The sequence below is a fragment of the Bos taurus genome, chromosome 3 (genome assembly GCF_002263795.3).
Source record: "Bos taurus isolate L1 Dominette 01449 registration number 42190680 breed Hereford chromosome 3, ARS-UCD2.0, whole genome shotgun sequence".
Taxonomy (NCBI): domain Eukaryota; kingdom Metazoa; phylum Chordata; class Mammalia; order Artiodactyla; family Bovidae; genus Bos; species Bos taurus.
In genome coordinates, this window is record NC_037330.1 from 76804893 (window position 1) to 76824208 (window position 19316).

The 19316-nt window shown below is 37.9% G+C and overlaps 1 long non-coding RNA gene across 1 annotated transcript in view; it reads right to left on the reverse strand.

Annotated features, from left to right (window-relative positions):
* LOC132344893 (uncharacterized) overlaps positions 1-15046 on the reverse strand; it is a 34100-nt gene extending 19054 nt beyond the window's left edge. The window contains exons 1-2 of the long non-coding RNA XR_009493960.1: positions 14783-15046; positions 393-471 (exon numbers count right to left, since the gene is read on the reverse strand). This is a non-coding gene — a long non-coding RNA (uncharacterized lncRNA). The remainder of the gene's footprint in view (positions 1-392; positions 472-14782) is intronic.
* Between the last annotated feature and the right edge of the window lie 4270 nt (positions 15047-19316).

Genomic DNA, 19316 nt, shown 5'->3' on the forward strand with positions numbered 1-19316 from the left:
TTAATATACTCCTTGAGAGCAGGAGTTTTGGTTGCATTGCTACTCTATCTTGAATGGTACAGAATAACCATGCCAAAATATGTTTCTTTGGGCTAGAGGCCAGTAGAACCAAAATGCTGAGGAAAAGCTCTAAACCAGGGCACAGGATCCTTTTTAAAGGAAACTTGCATTGATAAGGGCTTCCCTGTAGCTCAGTCAGTAAAGAATCTGTCTGCAGTGGAGGAGACCCGGGTTCGATCCCTGGGTTGGGAAGATCACCTGGAGAAGGAAATGGCAGCCCACTCCAGTATCCTTGCCTGGAAAATCTTATGGACAGAGGAGCCTGGTGGGCTGCAGTCCATGGGGTTGCAAGGAGTCGGGCATGACTGAGTGACTAACACTTACTTACTTACATTGATAAAGGAAATTTTTGAAAAGATGTCTTCTTTTCCTATACCAGAAAGAGGACTCAACTCATCAATGGGGAAGGCACTTAAAAAAAAAAAAATGGTTAACAAACCTTATTAAACAACTCTTGCTTACCATATATTTTCTGGCTACCTTTGCATAACTAGTCTCCTCAGAAGCCTTTTATCCCTTTACCTTGTCTAAGATGGTATAAAAACCCAAATTCTGAACACATTTTGGGTGGCTCATCTTTAGGTGCTCTCATATGTACATGCACAATGAACATGCTGATAAACTTCTCTTGTTTTTCATTTGTTAATCTGCCTCTGCCTTATCATACTGTTAATGGAATGCTAGCTGGCTTAAAACTCAACATTCAGAAAACTAAGATCATGGCATCCAGTCCCATCACTTCAGGAAAATAGAAGGGGAAAAAGTAGAAGCAGTGACAGATTTTATCTTCTTGGACTCCAAAATCGTTGCAGACAGCAACTACAACCATGAAATTAAAAGACACTTACTCCTTGGAAGGAAAGCTATGACAAACCTAGACAGTGTATTAAAAAGCAAAGACGGTATCTGTTGTCCTGGGATCCTGCTTCAGACAGGAGGGGCAGTCCTAAGATGGTGGAGGAATAGGACGGGGAGACCACTTTCTCCCCCAAAAATTCATCGAAAGAACATTTGAACGCTGAGCAAATTCCACAAAACAACTTCTGAATGCTGGCAGAGGACATCAGGCACCCAGAAAGGCAGCCCATTGTCTTCGAAAGGAGGTAGGACAAAATATAAAAGATAAAAAGAGAGACAAAAGAGGTAGGGATGGAGATCTGTCCCAGGAAGGGAGTCTTAAAAAAGAGAGATGTTTCCAAACACCAGGAAACACTCTTACCAGTGCGTCTGTTGTGAGCCTTGGAACCTCAGAGGGCAACATAACCCGGAGGAAAAATAAATAAATAATTAAAACCCACAGATTGCATGCTTAACGGCAACTCCCAGCAGAAAAGCAGCCCAGACACTCGCATCTGCCACTAGCAAGCGGGGGCTGGACAGGGAGGCGCGGGCTGCATTGCTTGGGGTAAGGACCGGGCCTGAATGGCCCCAAGGGCAATCTGAGGGAACTAACTAGAGACAGCAACCCAGACTGTGGGATAGCTATCCCATGAAAAGCCCTAACCTAAAACACCGCCAGGCCCACTCACAGAACAAAGGACTGAGCAGAGCTAGCCGGCTGAGCATCAGCCCATACCCCACCGGAGACAGGCAGGCAAGGGCAGCCAGGGCCGGAAGGGGGCAATCGCGGCCCCAGAGAGGCATGCTATACCAAACTGCAAGCAGGCTTCATTGCTAACCAAGACTTCTTGGGATTCTGGATGGTTAACATCCGCTGGAGGGTCGGAGCCAGAGATCAACTCCCCAGAAGAGACACACGGCACACCTGAGAAGGCGCACAGATTGTATACCCAGAAAACCGAGCAGCAGGGATGGGGGAGGCGATAAGTCACAGCCCCACCTGGGGGCAACTGCGCTCGCCAAGCACCTGGTCACCTGAGCTGCTTGGACCTGGGAAGGTCACAGAATGCAGGCCCAAGTCTGCACCTTTGTGGAGTACCCGAGAAGCTGAACCTGAGCAGCTTAGACCTGGGAAGTGCATGTAACCCAGGGCCACCTCAAACAGTTCCTGGCAGAGCAACCTACAGCCTGAACAGTGTAGACTGGGAAAGCACACACGCCATGAGCGGGGACAAACCCAGTGTGGCCAAAACACTGCGAGCACTCCCCACACACGCCAGTGATGTATGTTCGCAGTGTTACTCCCTCCCCACAGCACGACTGAACAAATAAGCCTAATTAAGTGACCACAACCACTCCCTTGTGTCAGGGTGGAAATTAGACACTGAAGAGGCCAGCAAACAGAAGAAGCTAAAATAAACAGAGGGAATGAACCGCTTTGGAAGTGACAGGTACAATAGATTAAACCCTGCAGTTAGCACCGACTACATAGGAAGGGGCCTATAGATCTTAAGAAGTGTAAGCTGGATCAAGGAACTATCTGAAAATGAACTGACCCCACACGGTCCACAACAACAACAGAGAAAGTCCTAGATATACTTTTATGATTACATTTTTAAATTTTTTTACTTTTTTTATTTTTAAGTCCTCTATTACTCCTTTAATTTTCATTTTTATAACCTACCATTACTTTGCAAAAAAAAGACCCTATTTTTAAAGCAAACTTCATATATATATATATATATATATATATATATTTTATAATTTTTGTGATTTTATTATTTTCTTTAATATTATATTTTTGAGAATCTATAATCTTTGCTTTTCTGTTTTTGTTATCAATTTTGTACCTTTAAGAACCCAATCTTCAGTACCCATTTTTACTTGAAAGCAAGATTACTGGCTGGATTGCTCTCTCCCTCTTTGGAATCTCCTTTTTCTCCACCAGGTCACCTCTATCTCCTCCCTCTCCCTTCTCTTCTCTACCCAATTCTGTGAATCTCTTTGTGTGTTCCAGGCTATGGAGAACACTTAGGGAACTGATTACTGGCTAGGTCAGTCTCTCTCCTTTTGATTCCCCCTTTTATCCTCCTGGCCGCCTCTGTCTCCTTCCTCCCTCTTCTCTTCTCTGTGTAACTCCGTGAACATCTCTGAGGGATCCAGACTGTGGAGAGCACATAGGGAAGTGATTACTAGCTAGCTTGCTCTCTCCCCTTTTGATTCCCCCTCTTCTCCTCCTGGCCACCTCTATCTCTCTCCTCCCTCTTCTCTTCTCCATGTAACTTTGTGAACCTCTGTGGGTGTCCCTTACTATGGAGAATCTTTTCACCATTAACCTAGATGTTTTATTATCAGTGCTGTATGGATGGAGAAGTCTTGAGGCTACTGTAAGAATAAGACTGAAAATCAGAAGCAGGAGGCTTAAGTCCAAAACCTGAGAACACCAGAGAACTTCTGACTCCAGGGAACATTAACCAATAGGAGCTCATCAAAAACCTCCATACCTACACTGAAACCAAGCACCACCCTAGGGCCAACAAGTTCCAAAGAAAGACTTACCACACAAATTCTCCAGCAACACAGGAACATAGCCCTGAGTTTCAATATACAGACTGCCCAAAGTCACACCAAACCCATTGACATCTCAAAACTCATTACTGGACACTTCATTGCACTCCAGAGAGAAGAAATCCAGCTCCACCCACCAGAACACTGACACAAGCTTCCCTAACCAGGAAACCTTGACAAGCCACCCATCCAACTCCACCCATAGCAAGGAACCTCCACAATAAAGAGGAACCACAAACTGCCAGAATACAGAAAGGCCACCCCAAACATAGGAATATAAACAAAATGAAAAGGCAGAGAAATACCCAGCAGGTAAAGGAACAGGATAAATGCCCACCAAACCAAACAAAAGAGGAAGAGATAGGGAATCTACCTGATAAAGAATTCCTAATAATGATAGTGAAAATGATCCAAAACCTTGTAAACAAAATAGAGTTACAAGTAAATAGCCTGGAGACAAGGATCAAAAAGATGCAAGAAAGGTTTAACAAGGACCTAGAAAAAATAAAAAAGAGTCAAATATAATGAATAATGCAATAAATGACATCAAAAACACTCTGGAGGGAACCAACAGTAGAATAACTGAGGCAGAAGATAGGATAAGTGAGGTAGAAGATAGAATGGTAGAAATAAACAGAGAGGAAAAAAAAAAAAAAGAATTAAAAGAAATGAGGACAACCTCAGAGATCTCTGGGACAATGTTAAATGCCCCAACATTCGAATCATAGGAGTCCCAGAAGAAGAAGACAAAAAGAAAGACCATGAGAAAATACTTGAGGAGATAATACTTGAAAACATCCCTAAAATGGGGAAGGAAATAATCACCCAAGTCCAAGAAACCCAGAGAGTCCCAACAAGATAAACCCCAGGTGGAACACCCCAAGACACATATTAATCAAATTAACAAAGATCAAACACAAAGAACAAATATTAAAAGCAGCAAGGGAAAAACAACAAATAACACACAAGGGGATTCCCATAAGGATAACAGCTTATCTTTCAATAGAAACTCTTCAGGCCAGGAGGGAATGGTAAGACATACTTCAAGTGATGAAAGAAAATAACCTACAGCCCAGATTACCATACCCAGCAAGGATCTCATTCAAACATGAAGGAGAAGTCAAAAGCTTTACAGACAAGCAAAAGCTCAGATAATTCAGCACCACCAAACCAGCTCTCCAATAAATGCTAAAGGATCTTCTCTAGACAGGAAACACAGATAGGGTATATAAACTCAAACCCAAAACAAGAAAGTAAATGGCAACAGGATCATACTTATCAATAATTAGCTTAAATGTAAATGGGTTGAATGCCCCAACCAAAAGACAGAGACTGGCTGAATGGATACAAAAACAAGACCCCTATAATATGATGTCTACAAGAGACGCACCTCAAAACAAGGGACACATACAGACTGAAAGTGAAGGGCTTGAAAAAGATATTCCACACAAATAAAGACCAAAAGAAAGCAGGAGTAGCAATATTCATATCATATAAAATAGACTTTAAAACAAAGGCTGTGAAAAGAGACAAAGAAGGACACTACATAATGATCAAAGATCAATCCAAGAAGATATAACAATTATAGATATATATGCACACAACATAGGAGCACCACAATATGTAAGACAAATGCTAACAAGTATGAAAGGGGAAATTGACAATAACACAATAATAGTGGGAGACTTTAATAACCCACTCACACCTATGGATAGATCAACTAAACAAAATTAACAAGGAAACACAAACTTTAAATGATACAATAGACCAGTTAGACCTAATTGATATCTATAGGACATTTCACCCCAAAACAATGAATTTCACCTTTTTCTCAAGCGCACATGGAACCTTCTCCAGGACAGATCACATCCTGGGCCATAAATCTAGCCTTGGTAAATTCAAAAAAATTGAAATCATTCCAAGCATCTTTTCTGACCACAATGCAGTAAGATTAGATCTCAATTGCACGAGAAAAACTATTAAAAATTCCAACATATGGAGGCTGAACAACACACTGCTGAATAATGAACAAATCACAGAAGAAATCAAAAATGAAATTAAAATATGTATAGAAATGAATGAAAATGAAAACACAACCCAAAACCTATGGGACACTGTAAAAGCAGTGCTAAGAGGAAGGTTCATAGCAATACAGGCTTACCTCAAGAAACAAGAAAAAAGTCAAATAAATAACCTAACTCTACACCTAAAGCAACTAGAAAAGGAAGAAATGAAGAACCCCAGGGTTAGTAGAAGGAAAGAAATCTTAAAAATTAGGGCAGAAATAAATGCAAAAGAAACAAAAGAGACCATAGCAAAAACCAACAAAGCCAAAAGCTGGTTATTTGAGAGGATAAATAAAATTGACAAACCATTAGCCAGACTCATCAAGAAACAAAGGGAGAAAAATCAAATCAACAAAATTAGAAATTAAAATGGAGAGATCACAACAGACAACACAGAAATACAAAGGATCATAAGAGACTACTGTCAGCAACTATATGCCAATAAAATGGACAACTTGGAAGAAATGGACAAATTTTTAGAAAAGTACAACTTTCCAAAACTCGACCAGGAAGAAATAGAAAATCTTAACAGACCCATCACAAGCACAGAAATTGAAACTATAATTAGAAATCTTCCAGCAAACAAAAACCCAGGACCAGACAGCTTCACAGCTGAATTCTACCAAAAATCTAGAGAAGAGCTAACACCTATCCTATTCAAACTCTTCCAGAAAATTGCAGAGGAAGGTAAACTTCCAAACTCATTCTATGAGGCCATCATCACCCTAATACCAAAACCTGACAAAGATGCCACAAAAAAAGAAAACTACAGGCCAATATCACTGATGAACATAAATGCAAAAATCCTCAACAAAATTCTAACAAACAGAATCCAACAAAATATTTAAAAAATCATACATCATGACCAAGTGGGCTTTATCCCAGGGATGCAAGGATTCTTCAATATCTGCAAATCAATCAACGTAATACACCACATTAACAAATTAAAAAATAAAAACCACACGATTATCTCAATAGATACAGAGAACGCCTTTGACAAAATTCAACATCCATTTATGATAAAAACGCTCCAGAAAGCAGGAATAGAAGGAACATATGTCAGCATAATAAAAGCTGTATATGACAAACTCACAGCAAACATTATCCTCAGTGGTGAAAAATTTAAAGCATTTCCCCAAAGTCAGGAACAAGACAAGAGTGCCCACTCTCACCACTACTATTCAACATAGTTTTGGAAGTTTTGGCCACAGCAATCAGAGCAGAAAAAGAAATAAAAGGAAAAGATTGGAAAAGAAGAAGTAAAACTCTCCCTGTTTGCAGATGACATGATCTTCTACATAGAAAACCCTAAAGACTCCACCAGAAAATTACTAGAGCTAATCAATGAATATAGTAAAGTTGCAGGATATAAAATCAGCACACAGAAATCCCTTGCATTCCTATACATTAACAATGAGAGAACAGAAAGAGAAATTAAGGAAGCAATTCCATTCACCACTGCAATGAAAAAAATAAAATACTTAGGAAGATATCTACTTAAAGAAACAAAAGACCTATATATAGAAAACTATAGAACACTGATGAAAGAAATCAAAGAGGTCACAAATAGATGGAGAAATACACTATGTTCACGGATTGGAAGAATCAATATAGTGAAAATGAGTATACTACCCAAAGCAATCTATAGATTCAATGCAACCCTTATCAAGCTACCAATGATATTTTTCAGAGAATTAGAACAAATAATTTCACAATTTGTATGGAAATACAAAAAACCTTGAATAGCCAAAGCAATCTTGAGAAAGAAGAATGAAACTGGAGGAATCAACCTGCCTGACTTCAGGCTCTACTACAAAGCCACAGTCATCAAGACACCATGGTACTGACACAAAGACAGAAATATAGATCAATGGAACAAAATAGAAAGCCCAGAGATAAATCCACATACCTATGGAAACCTTATCTTTGACAAAGGAGGGAAGAATATACCATGGAGAAAAGATAATCTCTTTAACAAATGGTGCTGGGAAAACTGGTCAACCACTTGTAAAAGAATGAAACCAGAACACTTTCTAACACCATACACAAAAATAAACTCAAAATGGGTTAAAGATCTAAATGTAAAACCAGAAACTATAAAACTCCTAGAGGAAAACATAGGCAAAACACTCTCTGACATAAATCACAGCAGGATCCTCTATGACCCACCTCCCATAAATATTGGAAATAAAAGCAAAAATAAACAAATGGGACCTAATTAAAATTAAAAGCTTCTGCACAACAAAGGAAACTATAAGCAAGGTGAAAAGACAGCCTTCAGAATGGGAGAAAATAATAGCAAACGAAGCAACAAAGAATTAATCTCAAAAATATATAAGCAACTCCTGCAGCTTAATTCCAGAAAAGTAAATGACTCAATCAAAAAATGGGCCAAAGAACTAAACAGACATTTCTCCAAAGTAGACACACAGATGGCTAAGAAACACATGAAAAGATGCTCAACATCACTCATTATTAGAGAAATGCAAAACCACAATGAGGTACCATTTCACGTCAGTCAGAATGGCTGCTATCCAAAAGTCTACAAAAAGTAAATGCTGGAGAGGGTGTGGAGAAAAGGGAACCCTCTTACACTGTTGGTGGGAATGCAAACTAGTACAGCCATTATGGAGAACAGTGTGGAGATTCCTTAAAAAACTCAAAATAGAACTGCCATATGACCCAGCAATCCCACTACTGGGCATACACACCGAGGAAACCAGAATTGAAAGAGACACGTGTACCCCAATGTTCATTGCAGTACTATTTATAATAGCCAGGACATGGTAGCAACCTAGATGTCCATCAACAGACGAATGGATAAGAAAGCTGTGGTACATATACACAATGGAATATTACTGAGCCATTAAAAAGAATACATTTGAATCAGTTCTAATGAGGTGAATGAAACTGGAGCCTATTATACAGAGTGAAGTAAGCCAGAAAGAAAAACATCAATACAGTATACTAATGCATACATATGGAATTTAGAAAGATGGTAATGATAACCCTGTATGTGAGACAGCAAAAGAGACACAGATGTATAGAACAGACTTTTGGACTCTGTGGGAGAGGGCGAGGGTGGGATGGTTTGGGAGAATGGCATTGAAATATGTAAAATATAATATGTGAAACAAATCGCCAGTCCAGGTTTGATGCAAGGTGGGAGGCGGTTCAGGATGGGGAACACATATACACCCGTGGCGGATTCATGTCAATGTATGGCAAAACCAATACAATATTGTAAAGTAATTAGCCTCCAATTAAAATAAATAGTTTTTTTTTAAACAGCAAAGACATCACTTTGCTGACAAAGGTCCTTATAGTCAAAGCTATGGTTTTTCCAGTAATTATGTATAGATGTGAGAGTTGGACCATAAAAAAGACTGAGCACTGAACAATTGATGCCTTTGAATTGTGGTGCTGGAGAAGACTCTTGAGAGTTCCTTGAACTGCAAGGAGATCAAACCAGTCAGTCCTAAAGGAAATCAACCCTGAATATTCATTGAAAAGACTGATGCTGAAGTAGAAGCTCCAATACTTCAACCACCTGATGCAAAGAGCTGACTCATCAGAAGAGAACCTGATGCTGGGAAAGATTGAAGGCAAAAGGAGAAAAGGGCAGCAAAGGATGAGATGGTTGTGTGGCATCACCAATTCAGTGGACAAGAATCTGAGCAAACTCCAGGAGATAGTGAAGGAAGGACAGGGAAGCCTGGCATGCTGCAGTCCATAATGTCACAAAGAGTCAGACACGACTTGGCAACTGAACAATAAAAACAACAATCTGCCTTTAGCCAGATTATCAGGGCCCCAGCTAAGGAACTTAAAATGGGTAGAAGAAAAGACTTTTTTCTCTCCTAGACTTCTGGCATTAATAGGCTAGCTAGGACACTCACTTGCTCTGGATGCTGCAAATGAAATCCAGGACCCCTGACAAAGGTGGCCTAAAGTAAAAATTCTTCCCAAAGTCAGCCTCTCGGACCTCTGTCTCCAGGGTGGTCAAAGTCTTTTAGTCTTATCTTTTCCAAATTTAGATTAACAAGAGAAAAACATTTGTAAAATTAGTTATTTGGATGGTTACTCGTGTGAATTTGATTTTGAGAGACTGATTATTGATCCTTTCCCTCCAAGAGACAGCTATTGCTTTCTTGTTTGTCTGGTTCTGTGTGCTGAAGGTTTGGCTTCCCTCCTACCAGAGCATACAGGTTGTCATACCTGCATCTGCAAGTGGCCAGATGTCAGGGAGATGGGGTGGAAGCCAAGGGTATCTAGATAACAAGCCAGAAATGTGGGTTGCACCCTATTCGCAGCAGGTATCTTACCAACCACTGCCAGTTTTCACGGTTTGTTTAAGTTTTTCTTGCTTTTGACTACCTTTGAAAGTGAATCTGGGTCGTTAGAGCTGCTCCTTCTGCACTTTCTGTCGGGATACCACTTGTATCTGTGGTTACACTATAAGAAAGCTATTGTTTCTGGTTTAAGTCACAATTGGAATAGTATATCTTTGCTTTAAAAAATCTTCAAGACTTTGAACAGTATCTGGAACATATAAGGTACTCAATAAATATGTATAGAGGGGGTAAAATAGAGAGGATTTACAATAAGTTACCCCAAATGAGACAACCAGAGGCCTTGTGAATTTTTACCCTGTTATCAGCAGTGTATAGAATATGTTTTTTTTTTTTTTTTTGCTTGACCGCTTTAATCTAATGTGCTTCTCCAGGAGGATTCAAGGTTATGTTCAGGTCATAACTCAAAACTTAAGACAAATAGGTTTCATTTTTCTTCAGAGTCAGTTTGTCATGAAATTTTGGAGATAAAAAATCCTTATTTATGTAAACAATCTATACCATGTGATAGGGCACAAAAGTATTTTACAGACTTCAAGGAAATTTGATCCTCCAAGTCAGTAGCCTCTGGTTACACCCACAAAACCCTTGAGGGTGAGTTCATTCTCATCCAACATTCAGACTATTTGGGTGACAAGATTTGAGAGACACATGTCTACTGGTAATGATGGAAAACATCTCGGTCATGCAGAACTCCTTTCCTAAGCTTTCCATGGTCACATTCTCTTCTCTTTCTAAAGAAGTTCATGAGCACTTTGCTTTCAAAATTGATATGCATTTGTCATCTATCTTTTTTATTATTCTCCTAGCATTCTTAAAATCTAGCTGCTGCTGCTAAGTCACATCAGTCGTGTCTGACTCTGTGTGACCCCATAGATGGCAGCCCATTTGGGCTTCCCCATCCCTGGGATTCTCCAGGCAAGAACACTGAAGTGGGTTGCCATTTCCTTCTCCAGTGAATGAAAGTGAAAAGTGAAAGTGAAGTCGTTCAGTCGTGTCCGACTCTTTGTGATTCCATGGACTGTAACCCACCAGGCTCCTCCATCCATGGAATTTTCCAGGCAAGAGTACTGGAGTGGGTTGCCATAAAATCTAGCACCTCAGTTACCTATATGACCTTTTACAAATCACTTAATCTCTTTGAGTCTCAGTTTCTTCATTGGTAAACTAAGGAGCTTCTATCAAGATATCTTTAAAGTTTATATCATGTTTAAAATTCTTTGATAATATGTTTTATGGTATTAGCCAAATGCTAGTAGTTGGCTTAGAGTAGCAAATAAGCAAATATTCATCAATTGACATCTGTCCCTCATCTTTAGTTGCAAGATATCAAATAGCTATTTTTGTATTAAACAACCATCCTTCAAGATCTAAAAATTAAAACAATGACCATTTATTTAGCTCACAATTCTGCAATTCAGCAGTTTTAACTGGGTTCAGAAAGATAGGTTTTGTGTTTGTGTGTGTGTGTGTGTGTGTGTGTGTGTGTGTGTGTGTGTTTCTGATCTTACCTGATTTAGAATGGGCCTCTGCTAAGATTAGGACTTCCCTGGTGGCTCAGATGGTAAAGCGTCTGTCTACAATGTGGGAGACCTGGGTTCCATCCCTGGGTTGGGAAGATCCGCTGGAGAAGGAAATGGCAATCCACTCCAGTACTATTGTATGGAAAATCCCACGGACAGAGGAGCCTGGTAGGCTACAGTCCATGGGGTCACAAAGAGTTGGACATGACTGAGTGACTTCAGTTTCACTTTCGGCTAAGATGGTCATCTCCATTTCATGCCTCTCACTTTCCAGCCATCTAGCATGGGCTTTTTCTCATGGTTGAGTAAAGGTCCAAGACACAGAGAAAAGTTTCATAATGCTTCTATCTAAGATAAATCCTAAGATAAATTAAAATTTAATTTCAGTGCAGTTGGAACCTTTCTAAATCCAGTTGTTAAAAGAAATTCCTAATTAAGTAAAACATCTCTACTGAATACAAAAAAAAAACAATAAATTTTGCTGTGCTTAGTCACTCAGTGATATCCAACTTTTTGCAACCCAAGGGACTGTAGCCTGCCAGGCTCCTCTGGCCATGGGGATTCTCCAAGCCAAGAATACTGGTGTGGGTTGCCATGCCCTCCTCCAGGGGATCTTCCTAACCCAGGGATCCAACATAGGTTTCCCACATTGCACGTGGATTCTTTACTGTCTGAACCACCAGGGAAGCCCAAGAATACTGGAGTGGGTAGCCTATCCCTTCTCCAGGGGATCTTCCCAACCCAGAAATCGAACCAGGGTCTCCTGCATTGCAGTTGGATTCTTTACCAGCTGAGCTACCAGGACACTCAAAAATATGTCCTCATGCAAAAGAATAAAATAGGAATTTGACTCAACAGTAGATAATTCAGATAAAAGTTTCAAGTTGAAAGCATTCATTCAGAAAGATGAATATTACAGATCAAAGTGATTTTTTTGAGACCAAGATTCTTTGAAAAATTGAATCAGTTGCACACAATCTGAACAGACATGATTAACTTAGCTAAAGAAAGATTATGAGGGATTTATTTGGAAAGAAATTACTAGTAAATCTTACTGAATGTCAATTTTTGCATTTGCAATTAATACCAGGAAAAGACACTTTAACAGTTTCATGGACTATCTCACAGCTCTAGTACACATTTTTGTGCTTTTATCAGCAGTTGCAAACTAATTGACAAAGCTTGCTTGGTAAGCTATTAGAATCTACTAATCTGCTTTTTTTCCCACTCAGCTTTTTTTTTTTTTTTTTCGTATGCAGGATAAGCAAAGTCTGGAAATAAATAATTCAACAAGTCTGATTTTGGTATTTTCAGTGAATTCTTTTCTGATATTTCACCTTTTCATAATTATATTTTATATCTTAACAAATGTTTGACCAAGTTTTTAATTATAAAATAGGTTTAAAGCCCTGTAACTTATGCCCAACTTTACCACATTCTGTTTGTGTGTGGCTTGTTTTTCTTCTCCTGTGTGCCCTTGTACTATTCTGCTGATTACATACAAGGATCTTCTGAGAAGCAAGTTAAGAATGACTGAGGTTTTGCAATCCCTATCAAGCTACCAGTGGTATTTTTCACAGAACTAGAACAAATAATTTCACAATTTGTATGGAAATACAAAAAATCTCGAATAGACAAAGCAATCTTGAGAAAGAAAAATGAAACTGGAGGAATCAACCTGCCTGACTTCAGGCTCTACTACAAAGCCACAGTCATTAAGACACCATGGTACTGGCACAAAGACAGAAATATAGATCAATGGAACAAAATAGAAAGCCCAGAGATAAATCCACACACCTATGGACACCTTATCTTTGACAAAAGAGGCAAGAATATACAATGGAGAAAAGATAATCTTTAACAAATGGTTCTGGGAAAATTGGTCAACCACTTGTAAAAGAATGAAACCAGAATACTTTCTAACACCATACACAAAAATAACTCAAAATGGATTAAAGATCTAAACATAAGACCAAAAACTATGAAACTCCTAGAGGAGAACATAGGCAAAATACTCTCTGACATAAATCACAGCAGGATCCTCTATGACCCACCTCCTAGAATATTGGAAATAAAAGCAAAAATAAACAAATGGGACCTAATTAAAATTAAAAGCTTATGCACAACAAAGGAAACTATAAGCAAGGTGAAAAGACAACCCTCAGAATGGGAGAAAATAATAGCAAATGAAGCAACTGACAAAGAAATAATCTCAAAATATACAAGCAACTCCTGCAGCTCAATTCCAGAAAAATAAATGACCCAATCAAAAAATGGGCCAAAGAACTAAACAGACATTTCTCCAAAGAAGACATACAGATGGCTAACAGAAGAAAAGATGCTCAACATCACTCATTATCAGAGAAATGCAAATCAAAACCACAGTGAGGTACCATTTCACGCCAGTCAGAATGGCTGCTATCCAAAAGTCTACAAAAAATAAATGCTGGAGAGAGTGTGGAGAAAAGGGAACCCTCTTACACTGTTGGTGGGAATGCAAACTAGTACAGCCACTATGGAGAACAGTGTGGAGATTTCTTTAAAAACTCGAAATAGAACTGCTTTATGACCCAGCAATCCCACTACTGGGCATACACACCAAGGAAATCAGAATTGAAAGAGACACGTGTACCCCAATGTTCATCACAGCACTGTTACAATAGCCAGGACATGGAAGCAACCTAGATGTCCATCAGCAGATGAATGGATAAGAAAGCTGTGGTACATATACACAATGGAATATTACTCAGCCATTAAAAAGAATACATTTGAATCAGTTCTAATGAGGTGGATGAAACTGGAGCCTATTATACAGAGTGAAGTAAGCCAGAAAGAAAAACACCAATACAGTATACTAACACATATATATGGAATTTAGAAAGATGGTAACAACAACCCTGTATGTGAGACAACAAAAGAGACACAGATGTGTAGAACAGTCTTTTGGACTCTGTGGGAGAGGGACAGGGTGTGGTGATTTGGGAGAATGTCATCGAAACATGTATAATATCATATATGAAATGAATTGCCAGTCCAGGTTCGATGCATGATACAGGATGCCTGGGGCTGGTGCACTGGAATGACCCAGAGGGATGGTACGGAGAGGGAGGTGGGAGGGGGATTCAGAATGGGGAACACATGTACAACCGTGGTGGATTCATGTTGATGTTATGACAAAACCAATACAATATTGTAATGTAATTAGCCTCCAATTTAAATAAATTTATATTAAAAAAAAAAGACTGAAGTTTTCAATCTGGCATCTTATTTTACAAATCTGATTGGAATTCGGGATATTGAATCATGGCTTCAATAGCTTGGCGTGAGTTGAAGCCTTATATTCGACAGATATTCTAAAAAGCAATCTACTCACCCATTTGATTAGAAAATCTCTGCTTTTTCAAAGAGGCAGCTTTAGAAGAAACCCTTTGATAAATTAGAATTCTCTTCATAATCTATTATAATAGCATTCTCATCACAAATTGATATTATAAAAAATGAGGTCACTTCTTTTTTTCAGCTATGCACTGATACATTTTGCTGATGGTGAATTAGCCTTGAGAAGGATGAGATGGTGTTCATCTCTTCATTTCTAGGCATTGTTCTAGATCCTAGAGACAAAAAGATCCTGCTGCCATGGTCATGGGCCACAATTTTTTGTTGCCTCACTTTTTTTCTCTCTTACATAAAAGATCACAGAACTGCCTTTGTCATATTGTGAAGTAAGTACTGAGTAACACTCAAGTAGATACGTAATTAGCTTCTCACTTCTTTGAATTTAAGAATTACTGCTGCTCATTTAAATTTAAAGGCAAAAAGCTTGAAGTTGTCATAGAAGTTTAGTATTAAAACTTTAGAAAACGTGTACTGAACACTTAACCTATGATTACACACCAACCTCAGTTGTGCTTGAGAATAAACTTGTTAGCCATTTTGACTGATGGGTGATAGAACAGTGGGCAGAAGGCCTATTTACTCAAAACAACTCCCTTGACAATCAACTGTGGTACAGAAAAGTTGCACCATTCATTCTTCCATTCATGTATTCACTCACTAATACCTGCTGTGTCCACTGCATTGTGCTAGACAATGGAGTTAAAAGACTAAATAAGAAACCCTAGTCCTGATATAGAGAAGTTCACAGGCTGGTTAGAGAAAGAGATGAATAAATTGTCAATTATAATGTAACAAGTTCTATAACAAAGTATAAGGCTATAAGGTAACATGTATCACATGTGTATTTTTGTATTACATCATCTACCCTAATTAAAACATCTCAATTATTGATACAAAAATAATAGGTACTCAAAACTTGATTTCATGCACACTGGGATGAAGTTTAATGAAAAAAGAGACTTGATCTTTTTATTCACTGTCATATATACATAGTGTTTGACACATTTGTATCTTACAAGTCTTAATAGAAAAGTCTTTCTTAAATTTCTTGCCTCTTGCATTGTCTTACTTCCAGTACCACTGTATAATACCTAATGCCTTCAGTCATGAAGCTCCTTAATCTCATTTTCCCACTTCTAAAAATGTATAACAGAAGCTCCTCACAATGCTCTATATAAAGCTCAGGCAATTCTCTGAAATTTATTTGACAAAAATATATACTTACCAATCAGTGAAATTTAGTTCCCAACCAAAATTAAGTACTAAGGACCAGACTAATGAAATAATTTGTTTAAAAAACAATGCTATTCAAGATACTGGAAGCTATAATTAAAAAAAAACAAAGACCACTAGACAAGATGAGGCACCTAACTGTACCAGTTTAATGCTATGAAAGGATTCTAGGCTGTAATATCCATACAGCCTAGAAAATTCCAAATTGAGGAGATGGAGTTGAGAATTGTGGGAAACAAGAGGTCTAGAGTTCACAGGAAAGAGTCATAAAAGGGGAAATCTACAAAGAATTCTGAAGCTCTGAAAAGTGTTCCCCTTGAGTATTCAGCTGAAATACTTATTAGCACTACTATATTAGGAAATTACCCAAGGCCAAGAGAATCACCTGAGTGGTTTAGAGGTCACAGTGCTCTCACCCACACAGAATTGAGTATATAGTACCTGTTCCCACCACACAGACTAGAAAGCCTCGTGATTCATTAAGAATTTGGTAGAATTCTCGGAAGACTCTTGACTCAGTATTGGACAGTAATATTGTATAATACAGTATTAAGGAAAATTGGTCTTAGCACTGCTTCAATCCAACCTAAAAATTCTTAAAAAACGAAGGCCAAACTGTCTCCAAAAACAGTGAGTCACAGAATAAAGTACAATAATATTTAAAAGAATACAAATAAACTTAACAACCAATGAAGCAAAATTTAAAATGTCTGGCATCCACAGAAGGGAGTGGAAAGATATGTTCAAATGAAAAGGAAAACTCTTCAACCTAGTATACTCTACCCAGGAAGATTATCATTTAGAACAGGAGAAAGAATTTCTCAGACAAGCAAAAGCTAAAAGATGATGGCAATACTAAATCTATCCTAAAGGAAATATTGAAAAGCCTTTTTTAAATAGAAAAGAAGTAAGACTCTATAGGAAAGAGAAAAATCACAATTGGAAAGTAAATCACTTAAATAAGCCAATGTACATATTTTTTTTAAGTTTTAAATTATGTGAAAATGATAACCAAATGAACAGCAAAAGGATAAACATGAAGATGTAGTAGAGTACATCAAAAGTATAAAATGAGGGGGAAGAAAGTAAGAAAATGTAGATTTTGTTTTTAATATATTTGAGCCAATGTCAGCCTAAAGCAAGTAGATACAGACACAAATAGATTAAAGATAGAAAAGATGGTTCTTTGAGAAGACCAATAAATCTGATAAACCCCTAACCAGACTTATCAATTAAAAAAAGAAAAAAGGTGCAGTTGCACAATACTAGAAATAGGAGATGCAATATAACTATAGATTCTACAGAGATAAAATGGAATTATTATGAGCAACTGTATGCCACCGAATTCACTTACATAGGTGAAATAGACAAATTCTTAAAAGACACAAACAGATAGCATGAAATAAATGCTTCAAATAAATAACCTAGAGTCATATATCTTTGATCCTATTAAAGAAAAATAATTTTGTAGTTAAAGCCCTTTCAAAAAAACAAAGCTCTGGCTCAAATTGCTTTACTGGTAAAGTCTACCAAACATTTAAGGAAGAAATAACAGTAAATCTGTACAGAATTTTCCAATAAACTTAAGAGCTGATAGAAATTTCCAGTTTATTCTCTGACTCCATCATTACCTTGGTATCAATACCAAAAAAAGAAATAAAACACTATACACCAATTCCCCCATGAACACTGTGCAGAACTCTCAAAATTTTAGCAAATAGAATCTAAAAGTTGGTAAAATGATAGTATATTTTTCTGATTTATCCCAAAAATGCAAAATTAGTTTAATATTCTATTATAGTCAATGTAATTCACCATATTAACAAGCTAATAAACAATTTTCATATGATCATCTTAACATACAGAAAAAGCATTTGATATAATCTAACCTCCATTCCTGATTTAAAGCTCTCAACAAGTAGGAAATTTTCTCAACGTGATGAAGGATGTTTGAAAGAGCCTACAGCTAATGCCATACTTTGTAGTGAAAGACTCAATGCTGCTGCTAAGTTGCTTCAGTCCTGTCCGACTCTGTGCGACCCCATAGACGGCAGCCCACCCGGCTCCCCCGTCCCTGGGATTCTCTAGGCAAGAACACTGGAGTGGGTTGCCATTTCCTTCTCCAATGCATGAAAGTGAAAAGTGAAAGTGAAGTCACTCAGTCGTGTCCAACTCTTAGCAACCTCATGGACTGCAGCCTACCAGCCTCCTCCATCCATGGGATTTTCCAGGTAAGTGTACTGGAGTGGGTTGCCATTGCCTTCTCCGGAAAGACACAATACTTTCTCTTTGAGATAAGGACAAGATGAGGCTGTCATTTCTCACTATTTCTATTCAGCATTGTCCTGAAGTTCTAGCAGTGTGATAAGAAAATAAAAGAAGTAAAATGCATCTAGATTGGAAAGGAAGAAGTAAGACAGTCTTTGTTCATAGCAACATGATCTTTATGTTGAAAACATGATTTATTTTTAAAAAACTACTAGCACTCTTAGTTTAGAAGAATTTCAGGATACAAATAAATATGCAAAAATCAAATTTATCTCTATACACTAGCATCAACAAGGGGAATAAATTCATATTAATAAAACAGTACCATTTACAATAGCATATAATGTTTAACAATTACTTATTAATGCTGAGGTTTACAACACAGTAACAAATAAATAAGGGCACAGTCTTCAAGACACTAAGTGGGTAAACAAATATAAAAACAGATATAACATTCTGATAAGGAATACAATTAAGAGTGAACATAAGGTTAAATATTACTAACAACTTCCTCTTGTTAAGAAACCTATTCTTCCATTGTCTGAGAATGACTCATAAGCAATCCAGTAATTCCATAAACTGAATCAGTGCAACCAGAATTCCTAATGCTATTAGAACAGCTCTTTTTCTGATGTTCATGTGCCTGAAGTAAAGAGGATAAGTTTTCCTAATCCACATGTAAGGTTCTTTTGTCTAATAAACCAGTTCTCTGGCCCAGAGGGTGGGGGGAGTCTGTTCTAAAAGATTCAGTAACCAACCCCTCCTTTTTTTACATTTGTACCAACTGGCAGAACCTGAGAACTTAAAAGCGTACTGAGGTCTTCAATAGCTGAGGCATCATAATCCAATGAGGCTGGCCCAGAACTTGCTTTTACTGTGTCTTTTTTTCTGTGAATCAAGAGCTGATTAATTAAAATGAGTATAATCAAGATTTTAAGAAAAAGTAAAATATTTCAAATTCTTTCAAAAAAAAACCCCAAATCCTTAAGAACTCATTTATAAATTCAATT